Genomic DNA, 14,380 nt, shown 5'->3' on the forward strand with positions numbered 1-14,380 from the left:
TAATATGCAAGTCATATGTGGGATTTATCATACACTGGCTTATGGTGCACCAGCAAATGATTAAATCTCGCTCTTTCACTACATCGAATCTATCAGGAGGCTTTGGAGAAGAAGTCCAGAAGCCAGGTAAGCAATGCTAAAATTACACTATAGCTTTCACCAGTTCTGACACCCAGAATAGCCCACTTGATGCCCCTCCACTCCCACTTGACGTCTAGTTGGTAAAGGAATTGTGACTATTTAAAGATGTGTATGCCAGAAAACTGACCTACAAGCCCTGATCAATCTGCCCATAAAGAAGGTTAATTGAATTAAGCTGAGAATATATATAGACTGAAAAAGAGCCATTTAAAGGACATCTACCCTCAGGATTATAAACCAAGTACACTTACTTGCTGGTATGTGCCCCCTATGTCAGGATCCGTTCTTCTTTAAGCTATTTATGTCTTTGTTTTTATGAAAAAAGGCTTCAAAATGAGCTGGAGGAGCTCCATGAACCATGGAAGTTAATGGAGCTGGAGCCCCTCAGGCTCATTAGCATAGTTTTTAAAGCATATTTTCTTAAATATTGAGGGCAATATTGAGGGCATCTTTTAAGAAGTTAAAAGAAAAGCAGATCCTGATAAAGGAGGCACACACCAGCATGTAAGTGTATTTAGTTTATAATCCATAATCCTGATGGTAGATTTCCTTTAAAGGAGCAGATTATCAGTGGAGTTGTAACTGTACTCTGGATGACTCTAAGGGGAGTGGTAACATGGAGTGATGTAGTATTTACAGAGTTTCCATTGTATGACTTTCCATTACATGAAAAACATTTTTAGATGCATTCCTGATCTGCTGATTTCAGGGATCAGGTCTCCAGACATCTGCATACAATACCCTGTTAAGTGGACCTTTATGCTGTAGTATATGCATGTTATTAAAAACACGCAGTCCCCTACTTAAGGACACCCGACATACAGATGAACCCTAGTTACAGATGGATCCCTCTGCCCACTGTGACCTCTGGTGAAGCTCTGTGGATGCTTTACTTTGGTCCCGGGGTGCAATGATCAGCTGTAAGGTGTCTGTAATAAAGCTATATTGATAATCCTTGGTCCAATTACAGCTAAAAATTTTGAAACTCCAATTGTCACTGGGGCAAAAAAAAATAAAATTGGCCTCAAACTATACAGTTTCGACTTACATACAAATTCAACTTAAAAACAAACCTTCGGAACCTATCTTGTATGTTACCCGAGGACTGCCTGTACCAGTATCCAATTACCTGCCTATAGTCTGAAAGCAAGAATAATATTTAAAAAATTCACAGCCCAGATTTTTCAAAAATCTATTAAATAATTTTAACATTTGTGGGAATCACTTAAAGGAAAACTATGATCACATTTTGACATGTTAACCAGCCTCACTCACATATCCATCTGAGCACCAATATTCCGGAAATGTATTTATCTTTTTGATTTATGTGTTCATTTCTCAATCAAGTTTTAAAAATATGTTAGAAGTGCTTCAGGGGCATCACTGAAGCATTCTTGATTTATGTGCCCCTTAGTCAATCAAGTTTTAAAAATATGTCAGAAGTGCTTCAGGAGCATCACTGAAGCCCCTCATACACACAGCTGCGCAGTGCGTCTTACATACCTACTTCCTTCTCCGGAGATTCCCCTACAGTCAGTGAGCCATTAACCTCACATATGCATTATGCAATCCTCACAGACTAACCTAGCCTGCAAGTGGCTTCGGAGGATCATGTCACTGACTCTAGCACATAATAATGATCATTATAAATAAGGGATCCTTGTCTTCACTGCCTTGTCCTTACTGCATTCTTTGTTATTTCCTGTGGTTTACCCCTATGCTGAACCTTCTTTGATAGCACTGGTTAAGATGTATGAAATCTGATACATTTTAGCTTCACAAATGACCAATCTCCATTTCCATTCTCTTCCTGGGATTCTATTCAGCACCTTTTCTGAATGACTATTTTTCAGAAGTATAATTCCTCCACTCCCCATCCAGCCCTCCTATCTATTCCGCTTATCCTTTAACGAGGCACATTAATAATGAAAGTTATTACACGGCAGAGGGCAGACATTTTTCAGCATTTAAAGCATTTAATCAGAAGCCGTTAAAAATCAATCATCTTCAGCGGCACATAGTGAGCGGATTTATCTCATCTCTCCTGTGACCAGCAATTTGCTGCTTCAATTCCTGCATCTTACACGCAGACATTAAAGCAGCCATCATTAATGGTTGGACACTGGGTAACTTGTCCTTGTAGCCTCTTCACCTCAGCCCCTCTTACAAAGCCTTCACAGAAAACTACATTTGGCTGCTGTGTTCATGTTGAAAGACTGAAGGAAGAACTGCAGTCTTGACATGAGTTTAATATAACACACAGTATAAATTGCTTTATACAAAGCTTTTCTGAGTATGTACATTACCAAATGATCACATTGTCATTGCTACAAGCAATGTTATAGTAAAATGTTAACATTTCTCGTGCTATCACGGCAAGACTAAAATGTAAGCCCTGTAGAGCATTAAAACTACGAGCTTGCAGATTTTTACTCATGATTTCGGCATCTTTGAAGTGACATAATTGGTCAAAAACTCTTGCCAACTTTTAACTGAAGTGCTCACAGTTTAAAGAAAGTCTCAACAAGGCTGAAAGCTATGATTTTATATGAATATATTCATCCCTGACAATTGGTGAGGCAAATTCATTTTCATGAACTCCTTGATGATATCTTACTAAGAAGAGAGGTGACTGAGAAAAAGGAAAGGTAAGCAGATAAACAGGCCTCAAAAACATTACTTTGGTAATTAATTAAATAACAAGTAAAAACATTAGATTTTTTCCCACGTGAGGATATCTGCTTTATGAAACAAATTGACATGTTACTCGTATAGGACTCGTATAGGACCCCTGGTAAGGCCTAATACGCTACCTAATGCAAAAGCATTACCAGTGAAGTCTTTTGAGAACCAAAGATGGCCTCTTTGCTTCTCTAAGACAAGAAAGCAAGACATTTTATTTTCATGTTCCACATCGTGTTAACATTTTTTTTAGCAGAAATTACTTATTATTGTTTTTTTGATTCAAATGCGTTGTAAATGGTTTAAAAAACTGTAAGACATAAAGACTGTTACTATTGGGGGGGGGCAATATGAAAAATTGCTACAGGGGGCACTGCGACTGATGCTGTGGGAGTAATGCTCTTGGCTACTATTGGGGCAATATAATTTTTTATGCTACTGTGAAACCCATTTTACTATATAAGCTATTATGGGGCACTTCTCCTATATTGGTTATTGTGAGCAGAACAGTATGAGTTTGCGTTATAAAACTGCAAAATTTTTCATCTTATACTGCACCAGATTTATCATTCAGAATCACTGTGATAAATTTGTTGCATTATAAGTCATGGGGCATATTTATCAGGACCTGGCGCAGAGGCCCTGAAATAATCGCAAATGCTAGATTATTGCTAGCACTTGCGACTATTTTGCCCTCTCCCCCACCTTCACGCCAGTGGGCGTAAAGGGGCGTAAGGAGGGGGGGGGACCTGACACCTGGGACTGGAATCTAAGTGGCACCCGGTCTTCACCAGAGCCTTCCGCAAAGCAGGATGGTCTTGCTGCAGCATGGTGCCACCAGGTCGTTCCACAGGCATGACTTGTCCACGGTGGCAGCCAAGGTTGAAGTACATAATCAGCAGACAAACTCGTGGTCAGGGACGGGCAGATGGTCAATACAGGCGGCATGGATTCAAGGTCGGGAATGGAGCACGAGGTCAAGGCTGGCAGTGGAGGATCAAAATCAGGGTCAGGTCCAGGGTCACAACAAGAGGATCATAATACTGGAATCGCAAACAGGAAGCTTTCTCATAGGCTAGTAGCACTAAGATCCCGCGGGGATGGTGGTAGCAGAAGACTTTTCAAGAATCCCGGAAGTGACCGGTGCCAATTAGCGGCCAGCTGGGACGGGAGCAGGAACACAGAGAGGTGAGTGTGCTAGGGATCTGGTGCCGCCACGGGTGTGCCTGCAATCTGATACATGGATCACAGGGACACTCGTGACAAAATGATAAGCAATACAAGTTACATAAATTTTTTTCTGACATTTATTACAAAAAGCTTTAAAAAGGTCTGTAAAAAAACAAGATCTAGTCGGTTTGTGACAAGCTGCTGACAGCAATATAAAATTTGTTTCCAATGATGACATGACCTATCTATTACTCATGAGGAGATGTGCGTTTAAAAGACATAGCTTAACGGGTTTAGGTGAAAGGATGGAAGTGAGAAAAATAGGCCACAAATATCACACAAGAAAATACCATAGCTTACCAAAGTTTAAATACCGTATATACTCAATTATAAGCCAAATTTTTCAGCACAGAAAAAGACGTTCCCCACAGGCCTTTTCTATTTCGGTCCGGCAGCAGCAAGGTTGCACAGGCTATGACATCAGCCACCACTGACATCAGATTGTGTGTGCAATATAATTGCAGCAGTGGTTGACGTCAGAGTCTGTGCACCGCAACGTTGCACGAGCCTACCACTGCCGGACGTAAAATGAGAAGTCCTGCAGGGAGCATCAGAATGGTGAGTAGTTCTTTTTTATGTGCTGGGCATACTGGGTTTGGCTATATACTGGGGGCAGGCTGGCTGGCTATATACTAGGGGCAGGCTGGCTGGCTATATATTGTGGGCAGACTAGCTGGCTATATTCTGTGGGCAGGCTGGCTGGCCATATACCAGGGCTGGCTATATAATGGGGCTGGCTATATACTGGGGAGGAGACTAGCTGGCTATATACTGGGGGGGAGACTGGCTGGCTATATACTGGGGACTGCCTGTATACTGGGGTTAGCTGGTTATATACTGGGGGTTGCCTGACTACATACTGGGAATGTGTGTGCTATGAATGAATGTTCTTTGATAAACAATTACATATAAAAATGAATCAGCATTATGTGTCAACATAAAATATATAAATGCTGTTTTTATTCCAATGAATAGAACAGTCAGAAATTTAGCCTATAACATACAGTGGGGAAAAAGTGTTTAGCCAGCCACCAATTGTGCTGCACATGAACTAACACAAACTCTTTGCATACTTAAATAGCTGTCGCTCCAATAATTCTTCAACTAGAAGATAAAATTGCAATCAGATCCAAATCTTAAATCCTTGGAGTGTTTGTGCTGTGCTGCCCCTATAAATCACACTGGATACTTTGGTGTCTTGAACCAAGTTTATTTGTTTGTATATACCAGCGATGGCGAACCTATGGCACGCGTGCCAGAGAGGGCACGCAGAGCCCTCACTGCTGGCACGCGCCCCATCCTCCTAACCACTGCCAGGTGCGGACAACCACTGTCCACACCTGGTTGTCATGGCTGCTAGCAGTATCGGAGCTGCGCTCCGATACTGCTAGCAGCCATGACAGAGCAGGGTGCTGACACTTCCTGCTCTGTCACTCCAATCACAGCAGCGCACAAGACGGTAAGCGTCCCAGCGCTGGCAGCGAAATGATGTCATTACGCTGCCAGCGCTGGGCACCTTACTCAGTGTGCGCTGCAGTGATCAGCCGGAGGAACGCCGAGTCTGAGGTGAGTTTTTTTTTTTTTAACTCAGCGCATCCACGGGGCATAGATCAGCAGGAGGCTGATTTCCTGCCCGCTCCCGCCCCTCCCCTCCCCTAAGCAACCGGCCCGAAACTCACTGCGCCGCTACCACAAGCCCCCGCGCCCGAAACCCAGCCCGCTATCGCACCCCTACCCCCCCGCCCAAACTCCGCCCACCACTGCAATTTGCCTGCCCGAACTCCGGCCGCTCTCACTACCCCCCCCCCCTCAATTCCGGTCACTGCCCTGCATCACCCCCTCCCCTGGAACTCATGCCTCATAACCCCATTGCCCCGAACTCCAGATGTTGCATTACCCCCCCCCTTCCCCCCCGGCCCTAACTCTGGCCGCCCACCCTCTGCCCATCTACCCTACTGACCCCCCCGGAACAACAGACACCTGAACTTCTGCCCGCCAGCAAGGCCGCCACCTTGGACAACCAAAGAGTAAGTAACATATGTATTTCTATGTATGTATTTATGTATATGCATATTATATTATATATTTATATGCACATTTATATATTTATACCTGTGTGAGGGCTTATTTTTGGCGTAACATATTTTACTTCTCATTTATTATTCCATTCGTGTACTGGGAAGCTGGATATTAATACTTTCACTGTGAGCTCCAAATCATTTGTCTCCTTTATTCTTTGGTTCGGTAAACTCACAGTGATACCAGATTTGTAGGTTTTATTGTGTTTTAATACTTTTTCAATAATTAAAACAGTGTACAAAAAAGAAAATAGTTTCGCCATCTTGTGACGCTGATAACTTTAGTGCACGGAGCTGGGGAGGGGTGGTTTTTTGCTTAATGAGCCGTTGTTTTCATTGCTACCATTTTGAGGACTGCGTAACCTTTTGATAACTTTTTATTACTCTTTTATGTGATGTAAAATGGTGTAAAAGTGGCGTTTCAGTGTGTATAGGACTGCTGGAATCCGAGCTCAGACAGTCCTGTGTAAATTGATTCTAAACTAAACCGTCAGTTTTCAGGTTAAATTGCCGTACTGGCACTTTGCGATAAGTAATTAGGTTTTGGGTTGCAGTTTGGGCACTCGGTCTCTAAAAGGTTCGCCATCACTGGTATATACTATGTGTCTCAAGTCTCTCTATCAGCCATATCAAGCCTTTCACAACTATCTCCCACACTCTCCCACATACAGGTGAATGGAGCAGTGATCAAGCCTTAACACTGGCCAAACCTTGAGATCCATACAGTACAGACAATTCTTATTAACTACCGTGCTTCCCCCAAAAGACAGTGGGGGTCATTTACTAACGGCCCGATTCGCGTTTTCCCGACGTGTTACCCGAATATTTCCGATTTGCGCCGCTTGTACATGAATTGCCCCGGGTTTTTGGCGCACGCGATCGGATTGTGGCGCATCGGGGCCGGCATGCGCGCGACAGAAATCGGGGGGGGCGTGGCCGAACGAAAACCCGACGTATTCGGAAAAACCGCCGCATTTAAAAACCGAAATGTGTCGCTTGGGAAGCGCTCACCTTCACCTGCTATGGGATGGTGCATTCCGGGGCGTTAAGATTATTTTCGGCGCAGCAGCGCCACCTGGTGGACGGCGGAGGAACTACCTTCTTAAATCCCAGCCGGACCCGAATCCGGTGCAGAGAACGCGCCGCTGGATCGCGAATGGGCCGGGTAAGTAAATCTGCCCCAGTGTCTTATATTAATTTTTGCTCCTAACCTTCTCATTACTAATCCTCATAACTCCAAACTCTGAATTTCATGCTAACTGGATGATTGGAATCATTGTACCCAATTTCTCATGTTAAATAATAGCAATAACCTTCAATGGCACTTACTTTAGATGTCATTTTATCCCATTAATTATTTACCCATGCCCTAGCATTTAGCAGTAATCATCTACTAACGGTCATGAATGCCATGAGGGCGCTGTAGTAATGACTGCTGCTAGGTCTTACTTTCAGGGGATGCATTATATTTCTAAGATTGGAAACAGGGTATCTTGTTGGCTCTGCTCACATGTCTAGATGGATGGAAAAAACATCCAAGGAACGGCTGCTGGATTTTCTTGTCGTGCTGTCATCCACAAACCATTTGTCAGAAATATTGGATAATATTGTGCATGTGACCATGTTTCAAGGATAAAGACAGCCTTTTCTTCATATGATGTGCGTAGCCTAAAGTTCCCTAAACTAAGATGTGAGCATCCTTTGCCAGACCTTACCTAACCAACTACCTTGGACCTGGATAAAATGGACTGTTCATGTTCTGGAATCAAGGATGTTTTACATCCCTTGCCTACGTTTGATCCCTGGCTGCAACTAAGATCAGGGGCCTCCCATCAAACATCTACCTGGGTTTCCTTATACATGCATACACCGAGAGTGCCCCAGGGAGAACTATTTCCATCCTAACGCGGCTTCTCCCTCTTCTTGCAATGTGTCTGCCGGACACCTGCCCGGCATGCACGAGGGCTCTTCCACCTGGACCAAGCGACCATGACCAAGTCAGAGCTAGATCATGCTAAAGCCAGCCACTCAGGTACCAGGGGAATTCAGCTGCCCCCAAGCCAATAGGTCAGCCTCGGGATAGAGGATAATGCACAAATTATTTCCAAGTGCCAGAATAGGACCTCCTACTTAGAGATAAATCTGAAAGTTGGCCCTGGAGGATCCAAGAAGGTGTCCAATGACAACAAGAACAAAAAAGTTCCACAGGTGTCCAATGACAACAAGAACAAAAAAGTTCCACAGGGATATGATATTACATATGTACACACCCTTAAAGGGATTGTATATCTAAAAGGGATATCAGGATATAATGGCATGTGGCCACACAATTCACTGTCTATAAGACTATGTATAAGATGTATACCTAGCAAACCCATTGAGAACAAATGGTGCAGCAGAATACCTGCCACTACATTAAAATTTAGACCCCTATTCTTGTGTTCAGTGCCCAAGCAGTTGAACCACAATGATCAAAAGGTAAAACTTTTAACACATCTTTAGAATGCTGACTCCAATTTCCCATGTCACCAACTCAATGTCATATTATGACGTGCTAAGATGCAATATGCAATGCAATAACTGGGTGGCCATAACCAGCATATTACTCTATGGTACAATATCAAAGAACAATATTATCTTTAAAAGTCAGTGATCTCTTGTCATACATTGTACAGACATGAGAAGTGTTAAGGGATTACTAATCTGTAACATATGGTCAAATGAAAAGGGGTAGTCTGAGGCTGCACTCATGTGTGGCATTGCGATTGTGCACAAGACTAGTAACAAGTGTCATGGGTGTTCCCGCGACCCACGTCTCGGGCTCATCCATGCTCCTCTCTGTGCTCCAGGCTCCCGGCGGTTCAACTCACCTTTCACTGCTCCTGCTCCGGCTCCAGCGGTCATGTGCGTGTGTCACCCACCTCCTACCTAGGGTGTGGGAGCCCTGACTCCCGAAGATGTAATAGGCTAGTGCACCATTGTTTGGTGCTGGCCATTCCCAGAATCCTTGATAAGCCGGCCTCTCTCTGCACACCCCGCCGAATCTTTGTGCATCATAGCCATTGAGAAAGCTTGTTACTTATGCTCTGTGTTTAACCTGTGATTTCCTGTTGTGACCCCGTTTCCGTTTTTGACTCCGATCCCGTGCTGCCTATCCTGATCTATCACTACTTCCTTGACTCTGATGCTGTGCTGCCTGTCTCGACTTCCTGCCTGTCCCCGACCACGATCTTGCCTTACGACTTTGTACTATGCCTTAGCCGACAAAGTTGCGCCTGTGGAGAGACCCGGTGGTACCATGCCGCACCAAGTCCAACCTGCATTGTGGCGGGCTCTGGTGAAAACCGGATGCCACTAAGACTCCGCTCCCAGGTGTTGGCTTACATCATCAGCCGCGGTGGTCTAGTGGATCCACTACCCCTGGTAGCTGACAATGGGCACCATGTGTTTTGCATTGTTTACATGCAAAACAGGTGGTGCTCATTCTTGATGTCATGTTTTTAAGTGGATTGGGCCAAGTCCCTCCCAGTTGCGTCTGAATATAGTTTCAACCCACAGCTGAACTAAACTTTTTCACAGTAGTATATTTTATTTCCAGGTCATCTATCAAAGCAAATAACAAAGATAATCCACTATAACGAATGCAATATAGCAAGGAATAGATCTAAATATAGATCTAATATCAAATGGATGCAAGAGACAACCCTTCCCTTTCCTTGAACAGATGAATAGTTTGGGTAGCTTATAGATTCTCATCCTCTCTATCAATATCTGGATGATTAATGTGTATTGTGAGGCTTGTAACTCCAGAGGGAAGAGAAATCCCTACCTCTTAACCCATTCAGTGTTAGAGCACAGCCATATAGTGAATGTACTGTCCATATGCTTACAGATTAAAAGAGTTAATGATTAAAAATAACTTTTAGAAAGATCCAATCAGTACAGGATCAGCGGAGATGGCCTTTCTGTGCCCCAGTTCTTTCTCTTAGAATTAATTTAATTTTTTTTCTGTAAAACTGTCAGAGACAGCTTTCCAGAAGCAGCATAAATGGTGGAATAAAGGCACTGATGCTAAGGGAGAAGCATTGACTCATGCAAGGCACCTTTTAGGTACCTCTACCGAACCACATTTTATGCTGTGTTCTGTACATCAACAATGCACAAGGTGCAGAAGTGCACATTTCAAGTGGCTGACCTGGTGATGAGGGTCAGATCTTCTGAGGTGTGAAATAGCTGATATATGCTTCAGAAGGTGTTATCTTGCAAAATACTATAAAGTATAATTTGTTAAAAAAGAATTCAAAGGATGCAGTGTGGTAGAAATAACTGATTATTGCAATTCATGTCCTTAACAGATTTTTAACAATGTGCTACCACTTACAGGAATCAACTATAATGTAAAGGGGATCCAGTCAAGTGCCAATAAGTGATAACAAGGAATTCCTACAAATATATCTTTTTTGCAGTTACATGTAGGGCTGTTCTGTGGGGAGGCTCACAATGCTTTATTTAAATGTTGTGATGTTTTCCATTGCAGAGTGAAAAATAATTCTATTCTGCCTCCCAAAAAATCTGGCTACACTTCACATAATGCATTATTTGGAGTAGAATGAAACAACTTCTCTGAGAAAAGAAAAACTTGTACTTAATTGCACAGTGGCTTGTGTCCACTGAATGGGGCTAATACACCTAACCTGAAGCCTAAAATTTCAGCCACTGGCTCCTCAGAAAATATACCCATAGAATTGTGTATGCTTGGCCTATGAATATTGTCTAAAACAGATCAGTCTACTGGCTCTGGAAGCAAAAGAGTAAAATATTTGACACCCTGTAGATGGGAAAAATGTGTTTCCATGATCAGGGTTTCAAACCAATGACTGAATAGTAAAAAAAAAAAGAAGTACCATCTGTCCTTTATTCTTTCTCTCCCTTTTCTCCACACGATGCCACTGCCTACGACCTACTGTATCTAGCGCCAAACTAGGGCACATTTTTCATGCCTATACATATGACTTCTCTAGTGCTTCCAACCGTGTTTCTCGTTTCCAACTCCTACTCAATAATGTAGCTCATGAAAATACGGAAATTATAAAAGATAGATTCCTTTTTTAGTTGCAAACATGATGTGCTGTTTTCATGAGTCAAGGATTTCCAACTACAAAAGCCATAATTGTCCTTGAAACAGCAAGTCATATGGAAGTCATCTTATTAACTTTCATCACCTACTGTGCCAGATTCTATTTTTCTGAATGGGAAAAATACATTGCTTTTTATGCAGATAGTACTACAGTAGGAAGCTGTTATCTTTCCTCTATCTTATTGTCCATGACAATCACAATGTACTATATATATATATATTGTGAGAAAGTGAGAGGTATTGTGTGGGAAAACCGCTATCTGTCTTACAGGCAGATGAAATGCTGGTGGTAAAAGCCCTGGGTTTGTCTGCAGTAACCCAAGGGTTAATGCAGACATGATAAGCAGGAATAGTCTGTTTTGTCTGTGTTGGCCTAGCTAACACAGACACATTTGTAATGTCCGTACTGGGCCTGCTTATTATGGAGTAGGGGTAGGCTGGTAGTGGGACTCCTACTCCACCCGGGCTTCGGTCCTGGGCTTTTGTATAGTCCACAGGTGCGGTTCACAGGCCTTGTTAGGGCCTGATTTAGGCTGCAGGCCAGAAGCAGTAGGAGAGGCCCTACCTGGAGAGCTGAAAGCGAGATTGCATTCTCACAGCAAAGGTAACTGAGGGTCTCCTGTCTTGCTGCTGGCCAAGAGCGTGTGCCAGGCAGCCTGGTACCCGGATAGCTAGGGTCCTCAAAATGTATTAGACAGCGCCTAGCCGGGCAGGAATTACTTTTATAATGTTTTTGCATGTGCCTAAGCCAAGGCTGAATTTGTGTTCTGTTTTGCAAGTGTGAATAAACACTTAAGTTGGACTTTTAAACCTGCGTGTGTCACTGCTTCCTGCACTGCTACCTGTCAACTACCAGAGCAATTCCCCACATATGGTGGATTGGAGCGGGCAAAGTGCAGTGAAGTATACACTAGTGCATGTCCTGGAAGTTGACAGCACTGAAGCTGCAAGCCACAGCCATGGAGGAGTTAATCAAGCAGCTTGTCCAGTCCAACGTGCAGCAGCAAGTGACAAACAGATTGCTGCTCCAGCAGATAACAGCCCTGACTGCTGCTCAGCAAAGGACTGTCCCAGCAATGACGGTGAAGGACGCCAGGAAAGAGGTCCGCAAAGCTATGACCAAGATGACCGCCGAGGATGATGTGGAGGCCTATCTGACAGGCTTTGAGAGGGTGGCCACCCGAGAGAGGTTGCCACAGCAACACTGGGCAGAGGTGTTGGCCCCCTTCCTCGTCGCTGATCCCCAGCAGGCATACTACGACCTGAGAGCGGAGGATGCCCAGGACTACACCAAGGTAAAGGCAGAGATCTTGGCCCGACTAGGAGTGGATCAGCATCTACGCGCTCAAAGAGTGAATAGCTGGAGATACCAGGAGGCGCTACCACCGAGGGGGCAGATGCACCAACTTGTTCACTTAGTCCGCAAGTGGCTTCAGCCGGAGACATCAACCCCAGCCCAGATGGTCGAGAAGGTTGTTTTGGACCGTTTCCTGAGGGCCTTGCCGGGTGAGATCCAACAATGGGTGGGACACGGGGACCCGTCTGATGCCGAGGCACTGGTGGGGTTGGTGGAGAGGTTTTGTGCCACCCAGGCCCTAACAAAGAAAGCCCCTTATACCCAGGTGGGCCCTAAGGCACGGAAGGTCGTGTCACCCACAAATACTTGGCGCAGGACAACGCCCAATGTCCGTGAAGTACCCCAGGGGAGGAGGAGGGGGGAGGCTCCCACCTGTTGGACCTGCCATGAGCCAGGTCATATTGCAGCCCATTGCCCCAATTCCTCAGAGCCCATGGACTGCAGTTCTGCCAGAAGGGTTTCTCTCTATGCTGCCCCTGTCTACACAGCTACTAGCCCCGACTCTGCTGATGAGCGCCACCTGTGCCGGGTGACTGTGGCAGGGCATCCAGCGTTGGCCCTGCTGGACTCAGGCAGTCGGGTGACCTTGATTAATGGGTCCCTCACAGACCCCAAGGCGGTCACAGGGCGCACAATTGGAGTCCTGTGCATCCATGGGGACGTAAAGGACTACCCCACCACAGTTATTAACTTCCAGACCTCTTGTGGAGAGACACTACATGAGGCAGCGGTTGTCAAGAACTTGCCCCATGACCTTATCTTGGGACGGGACTTCCCCATGTTCTGGACTCTATGGCGGGGAAACCAAGAGTTGGGGGGTTGTTCTCCTGTGTTGTCTGGTCAGATCTCTGAAGCCGAGCCTGATGACCCAGACTCTGGAGTTCCTGCCGTAGGGGTGACCGCCACAGAAGATGGAAGTGTAATGTTTCCCCTAGATGTTATGGCAGGCGAAACTGAGGAGGTAGTGACAGGACCGCAGTTGTCTGATTTGGAGGTATCCCGTGACAACTTTGGTACTGCCCAACTCCAGGACCCCACTCTGGTCCGCGCCAGAGAAAATGTGGTAGAAATTAATGGCGTACCTCAGCACCCAGGTGCGGATAAGTTGTTCCCTCGTGTTGGTGGTAAATCAGGAGTTATTGTACCGCATTGATAAGGTCCACGGTGAAACCCGGGAGCAGTTAATGGTACCTCAGCCATATCGTCAGATGGTGTTAGACCTTGCACATAAGCATGTGATGGGAGGGCACCTAGGTACCACAAAAACTCTGGAACGCATCTTGCAGCGTTTTTACTGGCCAGGAGTATATGATAGGGTAAAAAGGTATTGTGAAACTTGCCCTGATTGTCAATTGCATGCTCCCATGGTACACTTTAGAAGTCCGTTGGTACCTCTGCCCATTATTGAGGTACCCTTTGAAAGGGTCGCCATGGATTTGGTCGGTCCTTTAGTTAAATCTGCTCGGGGGCATCAGCATATCCTGGTAGTCATGGACTATGCTACCCGATATCCTGAGGCCATCCCACTGCGGCACACCTCTGCGAAACTAATTGCTAAAGAGTTGTTTGCCATGTTCTGCCGGGTGGGACTTCCCAAGGAGATCCTCACAGATCAGGGGACTCCTTTTATGTCAAAAGTCACCAAGGAGCTATGTCGGCTCTTTAATATTAAACAGTTACGCACCTCTGTGTACCATCCTCAGACGGATGGATTGGTAGAACGGTTCAACAAAACTTTAAAGAGTATGCTAAAAA

The 14,380-nt window shown here is 44.8% G+C and overlaps 1 protein-coding gene across 3 annotated transcripts in view; it reads right to left on the minus strand.

The window, feature by feature from the left end:
• Positions 1-14,380, minus strand: part of SRRM3 (serine/arginine repetitive matrix 3) — a 253,872-nt gene that overhangs the window by 46,495 nt on the left and 192,997 nt on the right. The gene's annotated exons all lie outside the window — the stretch shown is intronic.

The sequence above is a fragment of the Engystomops pustulosus genome, chromosome 2, assembly GCF_040894005.1.
Source record: "Engystomops pustulosus chromosome 2, aEngPut4.maternal, whole genome shotgun sequence".
Lineage (NCBI taxonomy): Eukaryota > Metazoa > Chordata > Amphibia > Anura > Leptodactylidae > Engystomops > Engystomops pustulosus.